The sequence below is a fragment of the Macaca mulatta genome, chromosome 3 (assembly GCF_049350105.2).
Source record: "Macaca mulatta isolate MMU2019108-1 chromosome 3, T2T-MMU8v2.0, whole genome shotgun sequence".
NCBI classification, from domain to species: Eukaryota; Metazoa; Chordata; class Mammalia; order Primates; family Cercopithecidae; genus Macaca; species Macaca mulatta.
In genome coordinates this window covers 124,041,813-124,054,084 of record NC_133408.1, presented here as the reverse complement: position 1 = coordinate 124,054,084, position 12,272 = coordinate 124,041,813, and positions in this window count along the sequence as shown.

The window sequence follows — 12,272 nt, the reverse complement described above, 5'->3', positions numbered from 1 at the left end:
TATTATCTCATCATTTCTGTGGGTCAGGAATTCAGGCATGGCACAGGGAGATACCTCTGGCTCAAGTCTCTCATGAGTTAGAAGCTGAGTTGTCAGTGTGAATTGCCATCTTATCTGAAGGCTCAACTGGAGTGGGTGGAAGAGGTGAGATCAGCCTCCAAGATTACTCACACAGCTCTTGGGAGACTTCAGTCCCTTGATACATGGGCCTCTCTACAGAACTACAACAGAACAAGGTAGCTGACTTTCACTAGAATGAGCAATCTGAACGAGTGAGACAGCATGCCTCCAAAATGGATGCCACAATCTTTTATTAACCAAACTTTTGAAATGACATCCCCTAACTTCTGTCATATTCTGTTTGTTAGATGCAAACTACTAAGTCCAGTTTACATTCAAGGGGAGAAGAATTAAATTTCACCTCTTGAGGCTCCCTTCCATATGCCTTGAGGCATATTGATATGGTTTGGATGTTTGTCCCCCTCAAATCTCATGCTGAAATGTGATCCCCAATGGTGGAGGTGGGGCCTGGTGGGAGGTGTTGGATCATGGGGGTGGATGCCTCAGAATTGTCTTGGTGCCATCCTCATGGTAATGAGTAAGTTCTCTTGCTCTGAGTTCACGTGAGATCTGGTTGTTTAAAAGACTGTAGCACCTCCCCCAACCCCCACTCCCTCTCTTGTCATGTGACATGCTGGTGATGCCCATCACCTTCCTCCATGATTGTAAGCTTCCTGAGGCCCTCACCAGAACCTGAGCAGATGTTGACACCAAGCTTCCTGTACAACCTACAGAACCGTGAACTAATTAAAACTTTTTTTTAATAAATTACCCAGCCTCAGGTGTTTATAGCAATGCAAAAATGGCCTAGCCCACATATCAAATAATGTATGGATCTCTCTTTGAAACCACCACAACTTTCAAATAGTCTTGAATCAACCCACTTTCCCCCATTTCCACTGCCATTACTCTGGTTCAGGCTGCTATCGTCTCCAGGCTAGAACAGATTCTCCATTGTTCTCTCCCTAATCAGCCTCCCCACAAATCCATTCTTCTTACCAAAGCCCATGTAATCCTTTAAAAATGTAAATCAGATTATATCATTTCCCTGATTAAAATCCTCCCTCTTGTGGCTTCTCATTTTACTTCCTTATTGTGGCCTAAAAGGTCTGGGCTGTGCTTATCATCTGACCTAATTTATTATAATTCACACAGCATAACGTGGCAGCAACATTAGCTTTTGTACCAATCTGTACACACACCAAGTTTATTGCACTTCACCATCATTGTCTTTGCTATTCTTTGGCTAGAATCCTCTTCCCATCCCCCTGACTAAACTTCCCAACTGCCCCTTGCATTTCTCTTTCTTTTCATTCAGGTCATAGCTTAAATGTTACTCCTTTTGAGAGGCCTTTCCCAATATTACCATCTAGAGTAGCCTTCCTCCACACCTTCTTCTCCTGAACCCTCTCTCTGCACCAGTTACTAAGACCTCAGTGCTGATATCAAATGGTTAGCACCAGTACATAATTACTGGTTATTAGAATAATGGCATATTTCTACAGTGGTTGGTAAATAACCACTTCCTCAGACCCTCCGAGAGGTCCTCCACAGTACTGACCATACCCTCTTCCCTGGGATCCTCCCTCATTTTACCATGATCTAGCAACCAAGGTATTATTTCCTGGCACAGTAGGGTCTCTAGGATTCTGCTTCCAAATAGTGTTTTGTTCAGCTGGGGCTGAACAGACCGTTTGAGGCTGTGCCATACCTATTGTTAAGGACTCTATCACCCCTGTCTTCACAGCACTCCATAGGAAATCATCTTCCTACTTAATACCACTTGCCTTCCCCTACTAGCATGTAAACTTTTAGAGGTCACAGACCTTAACTTACTAATTACTTTCTCTCTAACTCCTAGAACAGTTTCTGGCACATAGTAAATGCTCAAATATTTGTAGAGGGAAGGAAAGTATAAGTGAATGGTAAGGGGTTGGGTATAAAGGAGGCAGGAGGAGCAGGGAGTAAAAGATGGTTTGGAAGTAGACTAGAGATGCCACTCTCTCCTTTTCTGACCCAGTTGTCCTATGGGCCTTAAAGAACCCAAGTGGTCTTTCTTGCACAAAAATCCATGGTATTTGTTTGAAGTCATTGACTATTTGTTCTCTTTGTTCTCTTTTCACAACCAATCTTGTCCTCCTTCCTTCCCCTAACCTACTTATCTCTTTCAAATCCAAGAGCAAAGGTTTCCCAAGTCAATGCACACATTGAAATGGTCTGCTGTCTCTGGAGCTCTTGCTCTGGGCTTTTGTTCTCATTTGCTCTTTTGCCTGAAACACTGTCTTTCCATAAGCTTTTTATTTCCCATTTTAAAACACAAACATATTTATTGAGATATAATTTATATACAATAAACTGCACACATTTATAATATATAAATATAATTATATATTTTTAAATTCAATATATAAGTCAATATATATAAATCAACAAGTTTTGACATATATACTCAGCCATGAAGCCATCACAGGCATCAAGGTAATAAATATATCCTTTGCCTCCAAATTTCTTCATGCCTATTTGCACTCCCTCTCATGCCTCTCATACCTATGTCCACCCCACTTCCCTACAGATGTATTAGTTATCTACCATCGTGAAACAAACAAGCCTGAAATGTATCAGCTTATAACAACAAACACTTATCATCTCTCACTTTCTGTGAGCCAGGAGTATGACTACAACTTACCTGGTGCCTCTGTCTCAGGGTCTTTCCCAAGGTCATAGCCCAGGCATTAGCTAGGGCTGTGATCTCATTTTAACAAGCAAGATGGAAGTCACCATCTCTCTGTAACCTAATTTTCAAAGTGACATATCATTTTTGCCATGTTCTATTCATTCTGTTCTCTCAAGGTGAAGGAATTACACAAGGGTGTGAATACTAGTCTCCATTCTCAACATGATCAAATCCTACCTGCTCCTTCAGTGTTTGCAGTTTATTTCTACTAGTTTTTCCTGATGTCTAAATCTTGAATACCCTTCTTGTATGTCTCATTGCACCATGCTGCTTCTTTATTATTCCTGCCACTCTGTATTGTTAATACTTGATTACTGTACTGTTTTTCTAACCAGACCAGAAGTCCATATAACAATGCCTTGCTTGTTGTTATAGCTCTAACGCCTGGTATGGCACCTAACAAAATCTAGGTGCTTAATAAATATTGTTGAATACATGCATGCATGCATGAATGAATGAATGAATGAATGAATGAATGTTTAAAACTTATTACAGAAGCCTCTGGAATAGTTTAATGTTCCACATTTTACTCTAATGCCATCAATGTTAAATACATAACTATCTTACTATTATTCTTTTGTTTTATGTACTACTAAAAAAGAAAAACTATAATTAATCTACAACACAATTCTAAGAAACTATTAATTATACAACAATTTCTATTTCACACATGTTAAAATGTACAAACGAGTATGAGTCCATGGAATGTGAAGATTTTAAATGTTATGAGAAATTATGAAGGTGTTTTAAAATTAGACTTTTTTATCACCAGAAATGTATAATCAAACACTTAGAAAGCAAACTTATAAAAAACTCAGATCTCATCTTGACTATTAGAATCCCTTTCCTTTTCCTCCCTTGGTCCTCATGTGCCTTATTGATTTGCACATGTTCAAATACTTCTTCCTAAATATATTTGGTAGCAATCACATCAACCCATTCTTTTATTTTCCCACAAAAAGCCTAATTCACAGAGTAGTCAGTAAAAACTGTAAATGAATTGGTAGAAAGCCAGAGCCAAATTTGCCAAGTTTAACTTTGTACAAGTGTAAAAGGATTGATTGGGTGACTACACCACTTGGTGTTGTTCCTCTACAGAGGATGCTGAGCCCTTTTGGCAGTTGTTGCAATGTTCTCAAGTTTCTGAAAGTGTGAAATTCCAATGTTCTAAGAATGCCAATAATACCATTCTGCATAAGGCAGCTATAGTAAGCTGGAAGAAAAAACCCCCAAAACCCTGGGCTTTAAATGCTAAATTCATGGTCACTTCCTGAAAATTCTATAGTAGCAGAAATAACATCTGTAAAATGGAGATAATTCCTTTGAGTTTGCTGTATTAAATTTTTAAAAACCTGTGAAACCACCATGCAGATATAAAGCAACGGCAGTGCAAAGTACAAGGTACTGTCCAAGTCTAGGAGTTAGTTTACAAAATGCTTTTACCTTGCATTCTCTCACAACACCCTGGACAAGGAGATAGGATCAATATTAGTATCCCCATTCATACAGTGTCATCCAGTTAGGAAGTGTAGGAGCCCTAAATTTGTATGTCTAGATATGGGCAATCCAAAACTGATGTGTACCTAAAAACAGAACCTGAAAGTATAGAAAGGGAAAGCTAACAGAACTATATCACTTCACTCCAATTGTCTAAGCACACATCTCAAAAAGCTTAAAAACCCAAAGAAAGGAGAAGGATGGAAATGAAGATAAAAGCAGCAATCAATGAAATAAAAAACAAACTTGAAGAGAGACTATCCATTGTATGAAGTGTCACTCAGTCATAAAAAAGAATAAAGTCCTAATACAAGCCACAACATAAGTACACCCTGAAATCATTATGTTATGTGAAAGAAGCCAGACACAAACGGCTGCATGATATAGGATTCCGTTTATATGAAATAGCCAGAAAAGGCAAATCCATAAAGACAGAAAGCAGATTAGTAGTTGTCAGGAACTGCAGGGGAGAGGAGGATGGGGAATAGCTACTTAATGCATATGGGTTTCCTTCTGAGATGATGAAAAATATTCTGGCACAAGATCATGGTGATGGTTGCACAATATTGTGACTGTACTTAATGCCATTGAATTGTATGTCATTGAATGGTTAAATGATGAATTTTATACTATGCGAAATTTACTATAATAAAATCTTAAGACACAACATTCAAAAGTTGATTATTGAAAAGACTAATGAAAGCTATAAAACCCTAGTAAGACTGACAGAAAGAAAATGAGAAAGAAAACAAATTCTAAATGTGAGAAATAAAGAGGATATTACCGCAGATCTTAAATATGTAACAAAAGGATATTATGAGCTACTTTATTCCACTAAATTTGCAAATTTAAATGAAAAGAATGAATTCCTAAATTTATCAAAGCATACATAAGAAGAAACATTTAATCTCAATATTTCTATGTTCTTTAAATAAATGTAATCTATAATTTAAAATCCCCCTTAAAGAAATCTTTAGTCCCAGGTAGCTTCATAAGTGAATTATTCCAAACACTTAAGGAAGGAAAAATGCTCAATTTTACACTAACTTTTAGAGAATAAAAAATAAATAAATAACTCTCAACTCTTTTACCAGGTGAGTATAACCATGATACTAAAACCTGACAATTAATTATAAAAAAGGGAAATTAAAATTACAGGCCAATCTTTATTATGTACATAGACATTAATATCTTAAAACATTAGTCAATTAAGTCCACAATTATAAAAACGTAATAATATCATAATCAAGTAAGGTTTACACACCATACGGGAGTTTGGCTTAAAGTTTTAAGTCAACATATAATTAACAGAATAAAGGGGGAAAATGACGATCTCAAAAGATGCAGAAAAAGTATTTTAAAAATCTAACACTCATTTACAATTAAAGATATTTTTAGTAAACTAGAAAGAAAATGCAACTTTCTTAATCAGGTGAAGAATATCTGCCAAAGAGAAAAAGTTACAGCAATTTTCACACTTGATGAGAATTTGAAAGTTTTCCCTGGTAATTGAGAAAGCAACAAAGATATTCGTGATTATCACTTATGCCCAATATTAAACTAAAGGAAAGAAAAAGAAAGAAGAGATGTCAAGGCTGGAAAAGAAGATCTAGAACACTCATTATTTGCAGACAACGTAATTGGTATGTAGATAAGACAAAAGACTCTATAGATAAACTATTAAAATAAAAACATAAATTTACCAAGGTAGCTAGCTATAGAGTCAATATACAGAATCATTTGTTCTTGTGTAGTAACAAACAATTAGAAAATGAAATTTTAAGAAGATACTATTTACAAGAGCATCAGAACTACTAAACTCTTAGGATGTAACAGAAGATGTTCAAAATCTCTAAACAAAAATCTACAACTTCACTAACAGAAACTAAACATTTAAAGAAACACATAGACCAATTTCAGATCTTGGAAAGGTGGCAATTTAATGATGTACATTCTCCCCACATTCATCTATACGGAGCTCAATAAAATTCCAACACAAATCCCAGAAAGGTTTTGTACAAATTGGCAATCTGACTCTAAATTTAAGTGAAAATGTGAAGAGTTAAGAATATCCATAAAAAATTTTGAGGAAGAACAAATTCGGGGGATTTTATAACCAAAAATCAAGGTTTATTATAAATCCACTATAATTAAAACACCGTGATTTTGTGCAAGGATTGACAAATAATCCAACGGAACAGAACAGAAAGTCCAGATATAGGCCAGGCACGGTGGCTCATGCCTGTAATCCCAGCACTTTGGGAGGCCAAGGTGGGTGGATCACGAGGTCAGGAGTTTGAAAGAAGCCTGGCCAACATGGTGAAACCCATCTCTACTAAAAATACAAAAATTAGCCAGGCGTGGTGATGGGCACCTGTAATCCCAGCTACTCAGGAGGCTGAGGCAGGAGAATCACTTGAAACCAGAAGGCAGAGATTGCACTGAGCTGAGATTGGGCCACTGCACTCCAGCCTGGGCAACAAGAGTGAAACTCCATCTCAAAAAAAAAAAAAAAAGGTCCAGATGTAGACCAACACATATATGGTATGGTTACCTTATTTATGATAAAATGCTTCTGCAATGAGTGGGGAAAATATTTTCTTTTCAATAAAATGATGCTGTATAGATTGGATATACATATGGCCAAAATGAATCTTCATTCTTACTCACAAGACAACCAAAAATATATTCCAGGTGGATGAAAAATCTAAATGCGAAAAATAATTATAAATATTTTATAAGATAACAAGAAAGCATATTTTGTAATTTTGGGGTAAAGATTTTTAAAGAGGATATTTGAAGCAACATTCATAAGCAAAAATATTGATGTTAGATTTCATTAAAATTGCAGACTTTCTGTTCATCAACAGAAGTGATTAAGAAAAAGACTCCAAAAAAATAGAATATATTTTCAATACATGTATGCACAAAAGACTGATACCTACAAATCAATAAGAAAAATAGTGTCATCCTAATTTCTTAAATGAACAAAATGTTAAATATTCACTGCACAAACGAGGATTCCAATTGGCCAATAACCATAAGACAAAGTGTTCAACTCCATTAGTCACCTAAGAAATGCAAATAAAAACCACAATGAGATATTCTTACATAACAATCCAAATAGTTAAAAGTTAAAGAAGAAAAACTAATACTATTAAGTGTTGGCAAAGAAATGAAGCAACTAGAACTCTCCAACATTATTTGTGAAGGAGCAGGCTGGTACAACCACTTTGGAAAATTACTTGACAGTACTTGCTAAAGCTGCACATATATGTGCTTTATTAATCAGTAATTCCAATTCTATATAGTCAAAAGAAATGTTTACATACATACATTAAACTACATTTTACAAGAAAGTTCATTGCAGTTTATTTATAATGTACAAAAATTTGGATAAACATTAAGTGTTCATCAATAGTAGAATGGATAAATTGTGAAATATTCATACAATGAAATACCATACATGGCAAATGAAAAAGAATGAACTACTGCAGCATGCAGCATGCTGCAACAGAGGCTCATAACAACAATGGTTTATTGTCTATGTTTAACATTTATTGCTCATGCTACTTGTCCACTGCAAGTTAGCTCTGGCTCTTCTTCTGTCATCACTAATCCAGGGTCCAGTCTGGCAGAGCAAACTCTGTCTAAAACATTACCAGTCTGGGGACAAAGAGAAAAGAGACACAGCAAACTACAGTGCCTCTTAAAATTCCTACCTGAAAGTGATCTGTGTTACTTCTACCAGTATTTCACTGGCCAAACTAAGTCACATGACCATTCCTGAGTTTAATGACACAGAGATGTATACTCAGCCCACTGAGGGTGGCACAGTAAGAAGAGAACTGGAATATTTGGAAAACAGATGTCCAATATACCACAGAGGCTGAGACAGTGAGTATCTGGTTCCTGTCTTGGGCAACTTAGATTCATGTCTGATGTTTGTCTGGTTCTCTAGAATGGGAGACAGAGGATTTCAGAAGCACATGATTTATTGACTGTGCTTGATAGGAAAAGTCCTGGAAAGTAGTGAGTAAAGCAAGATAAAGACAGGGAAATAATCAAAATGTTTAAACCTAGTAATAGTAGGGCACATCTGACTTTATTATTCCCAAAATTTCTATATAGATATTTACTTTCTCTCTCTCTGACTACCAGTGGGCTTTTCTAGAATTCATTAATGAACAATTTATTTTCCATTTGCATTTTACCCACAGACAATCTTCAGATTCATGGCAGAAGCCAAATCTTTTTTGCTTTAAAGAAAATTGATAACAGTCCACAGAATGCTCCATCTATACTTCATTTGATTTTACTTCTTGATAGAATCAATTACATTTTATGGTTTATGTGATTCACCAGTTAGTTGTCAGAAACCGCAGAACTCCTCTGGTATGCAAAGCCTAGAGCTTGATGAACACAAATATGTGATAACTATTCATTCACCATTTCCCAAAGTCATCCCTAAAGGACTGAGCTTTTTCCGCTACATCTGTTATAGAGAATATGAAACTAAATATGTTAAAAGTTTTCATTACATTCTCTGCTTCTGCTTAAGAACATTCCTCTTGGTTTCCCTCAGTTGGATGACTTGCCCTTGGCTGTGCTAATATGGTCTTTTACATTTCCAGTGAATTACTTTTCTAGAAAATCTCATTGCACAATAAAAATGAGCTTTGGCAAAAAGTAAATGATTTGGGTTTTTGCTGTAGACAAATTTCTGCTGTATTGTGTCAATGAAACATGAACACATCAATAATACTTAGTGTGCACCTAGGTCTTCCTTCTGTGATGTGTAGTGAGGATACTAAATCAAGACCTTCAAGCTCTTTTCCAACATCCTTTGGGTGCAGTGTTTTAAAATATTGGCTCATATATTAGAATAATATATGGAGTTTTTATAAAATACCAGTGCCTGGACCCCAACTGGGGGGTTAGACCTCACTCTTCTAGTGTGCATACCTGCCCTGCAGAGATAGAAACTAAAGGTTATATTCCATCAACTCCCTTGAAGCCACAGTATAGGATGTAATTTTGTATAGGATGTAATTTTGTGTTAGCCAGGGCTTGAGCAAAACTAAAATTTACAAATAATTGAGGAAAGAGGCAATATTTCAAGCATCTGTTTTGCCAGGGAGGCCTGTGGCTACAGGAGTGGCTCTGGAGCCTACAGTTCTTGTGGTTCCTTGAGCTCTGGATGTTACCTATCACAGGTACAACTATCTACTCTCCCACCAGTGACGCATAAGGTCCACATGCCCACTTCCTTATCAACACTTGGCAATATCAAGCCTTTTAATTTTTTGCTAGTCAAATAGGTATAAAGTAATTTAAAAGTGCTGTTTTAATTGGCACATCTCTGATTACTAAGATTCTGAACATCTTTCATGTGTGTCATTTTTCCCTCTCTTCTGTAAATTGCTTCTTCACATCATTTGCCTGTTATTCTGTGGGCTTATTATCCCCACTTTGTAATTTTTAAGAGTTCCTAATATAGTCTACTTACTAATACCTTGTCAGTTTATCTTTGCCAATAGTGTTTTACAAGGAGTGGAAATCCTTAATTTTGATGATTCAGATTCAATCAGGTTTTTTTAGTCTTAGGGTTTATGCTTTTTAAATTTTGTTTCAGAAGTTCTTCCCTACCTTTAGGTCATAAAGATACTCTCCTTTATTGTCTTCTAGTAACTAAAAGTTATCCTTCACCTTAAGATCTTTAACCCATCCAGAGTCCACCTTTCTTAGGTAGTTATCTAGAGATGCTGGATAAGATACAGATTTGTTTCCTTAGAGTGAGACCATTCTCCCAATGCCATCTCCTAAACAAAACATCCTTTCCCTATTGACTGGTGCTGCTAACTTTATTTTATATTAATTCCGCATACATAAATATGGTGTTTTCTGAGATCTCTCTTCTGTTCCATTGGTCTATTTGGGTTTTTTTGCACAAATACTAAACTGATTTATTATCAGGCCTACCCTTGCCCTTTATTTTTTGAAGCTGACTTTGCTCTCTCATATCCACTAGAAAATTGTGACATATATATACCTGAGAGTGTATAAAATACATATATCCTTCTATAGGACAGTTATAAAACAAACACCAATGTAAATCACCATCCAGGTTAAAATATAATATTACTAACAACCCAGAAGCCTCCCCTGTACCTTCCCTTGACTGCTTTCCTGGAAGCAACAAATGTCCTAACTCTTATGATAATCATCACCTTTTTGTTCTCTCTAGTTTAACCTCCTAGGCATGTATCTTCAAATAACATTGTTTGATTATGCTTCTTTTGGAATTCCCCCACAACAAAATCATACTACATGAATTGTTTTTGTTTTCTTTAGCTCAACATTATTTGTAAAATGCATCCAAGTTGTTAGCATGTATCTCTAGTTATGGGATAAATTGCTGTCCATATTTCATTGTATTAATCTACTATAATTTATTTATCCATTTCAATGTTTATAGACCTTTCATTGTTTTGATTTTTTAGTTTCTTTTAATAGAAATATATTTTATACTAATTCACGAACTTAATTTCCTCAATAGTTATAGAATTATAATATATTCCAAGTTCTTTTTGAGTCAGTTTAAGGAGCTATGGTAGAATGTACTAGCTGCCTACCAAAATTCTTCCTTTCTGGGCATAAGGCTACCCAGCTGTATTAGTCCATTCTCACACTGCTCTGAAGACATACCTGAGGCTGGGCACAGTGGGTCACATTTCTAATCCCAACACTTTGGGAAGCCAAGGTGGGCAGATTGCCTGAAGTCAGGAGTTCAAGACTAGCCTGACCAAAAGTGGTAAAACCCCATCTCTATTAAATATGCAAAAATTAGACCAGTGTGGTGGTGTGTGCCTGTAATGCCAGCTACTCCTGGCTGAGGCAGGAGAATTGCTTGAACCCAGGAGGTGGAGGTTGCAGTGAGCTGAGATCACACCAGTGCACTCCAGTCTGGGTGACAGAGTGAGACTCTGTCAAAGAAAAGAGAAGAGAAGAGAAAGAAGGAAAAGGAAGGAAGGAAGGAAGGAAGGAAGGAAGGAAGGAAGGAAGGAAGGAAGGAAGGAAGGAAGGAAAGAAAAAGAAAGAAAAAGAAAGAAAGGAAGAGAGAGAGAAAGAAAGAGAGAAAGAGAGAGAGAAAGAAAGAGAAAGAAAGAAAGAAAGAAAGAAAGAAAGAAAGAAAGAAAGAAAGAAAGAAAGAAAGAAAGAAAGAAAGAAAGGAAGGAAGGAAGGAAGGAAGGAAGGAAGGAAGGAAGGAAGGAAGGAAGGGGAAAGGGAAAGGAAAGGAAGGAAGGGAAGGAAGGAAAGGAAGGAAGGAAAGAAAGGAAGGAAAGGAAGGAAGGAAGGAAAGGAAGGAAGGAAAGGAAGGAAGGAAAGGAAGGAAAGGAAAGGAAGGAAAGGAAAGGAAGGAAAGGAAGGAAGGAAGGAAGGAAGACCAACCAACCCAAGACTAGGTAATTTATAAAGGAAAGAGGTTTAATTGACTCACAGTTCTGCATGGCTGGGGAAGCATCAGGAAACTTACAATTATGGCAGAGGGGGAAGCAGGCACCTTCTTCACAAGGCAGCTGGAGAGAGTGTGAACAAGAGCAGGGAAAACTGCCTTATAAAACCATCAGATCTCATGAGAACTCACACACTATCACAAGAACAGCATGGGAGAAACCGCCCCCATGATCCAATCACCTCCCACTGATCCTTTCCTTGGCACTTGGGAAATATAGGGATTACAATTCAGGATGAGATTTGGGTGGGGACACAGCTAAACCATACCACCAGCTAAGCTACATTTTCCAGCTTCCTTCCAATTAGCTATAATTGTGTAACTATTCTCTTATCAATAGAATGTCAGTGGAGGTAGTTTGTGCCATTTCCAAATTGGGCCCAAAGATATTTGATGTGTCTTCTCACACTCTCTTTCTTCTTTCCATGGCTGGAATCCGATGTGATGGTGAGCAAGTTTTGATCA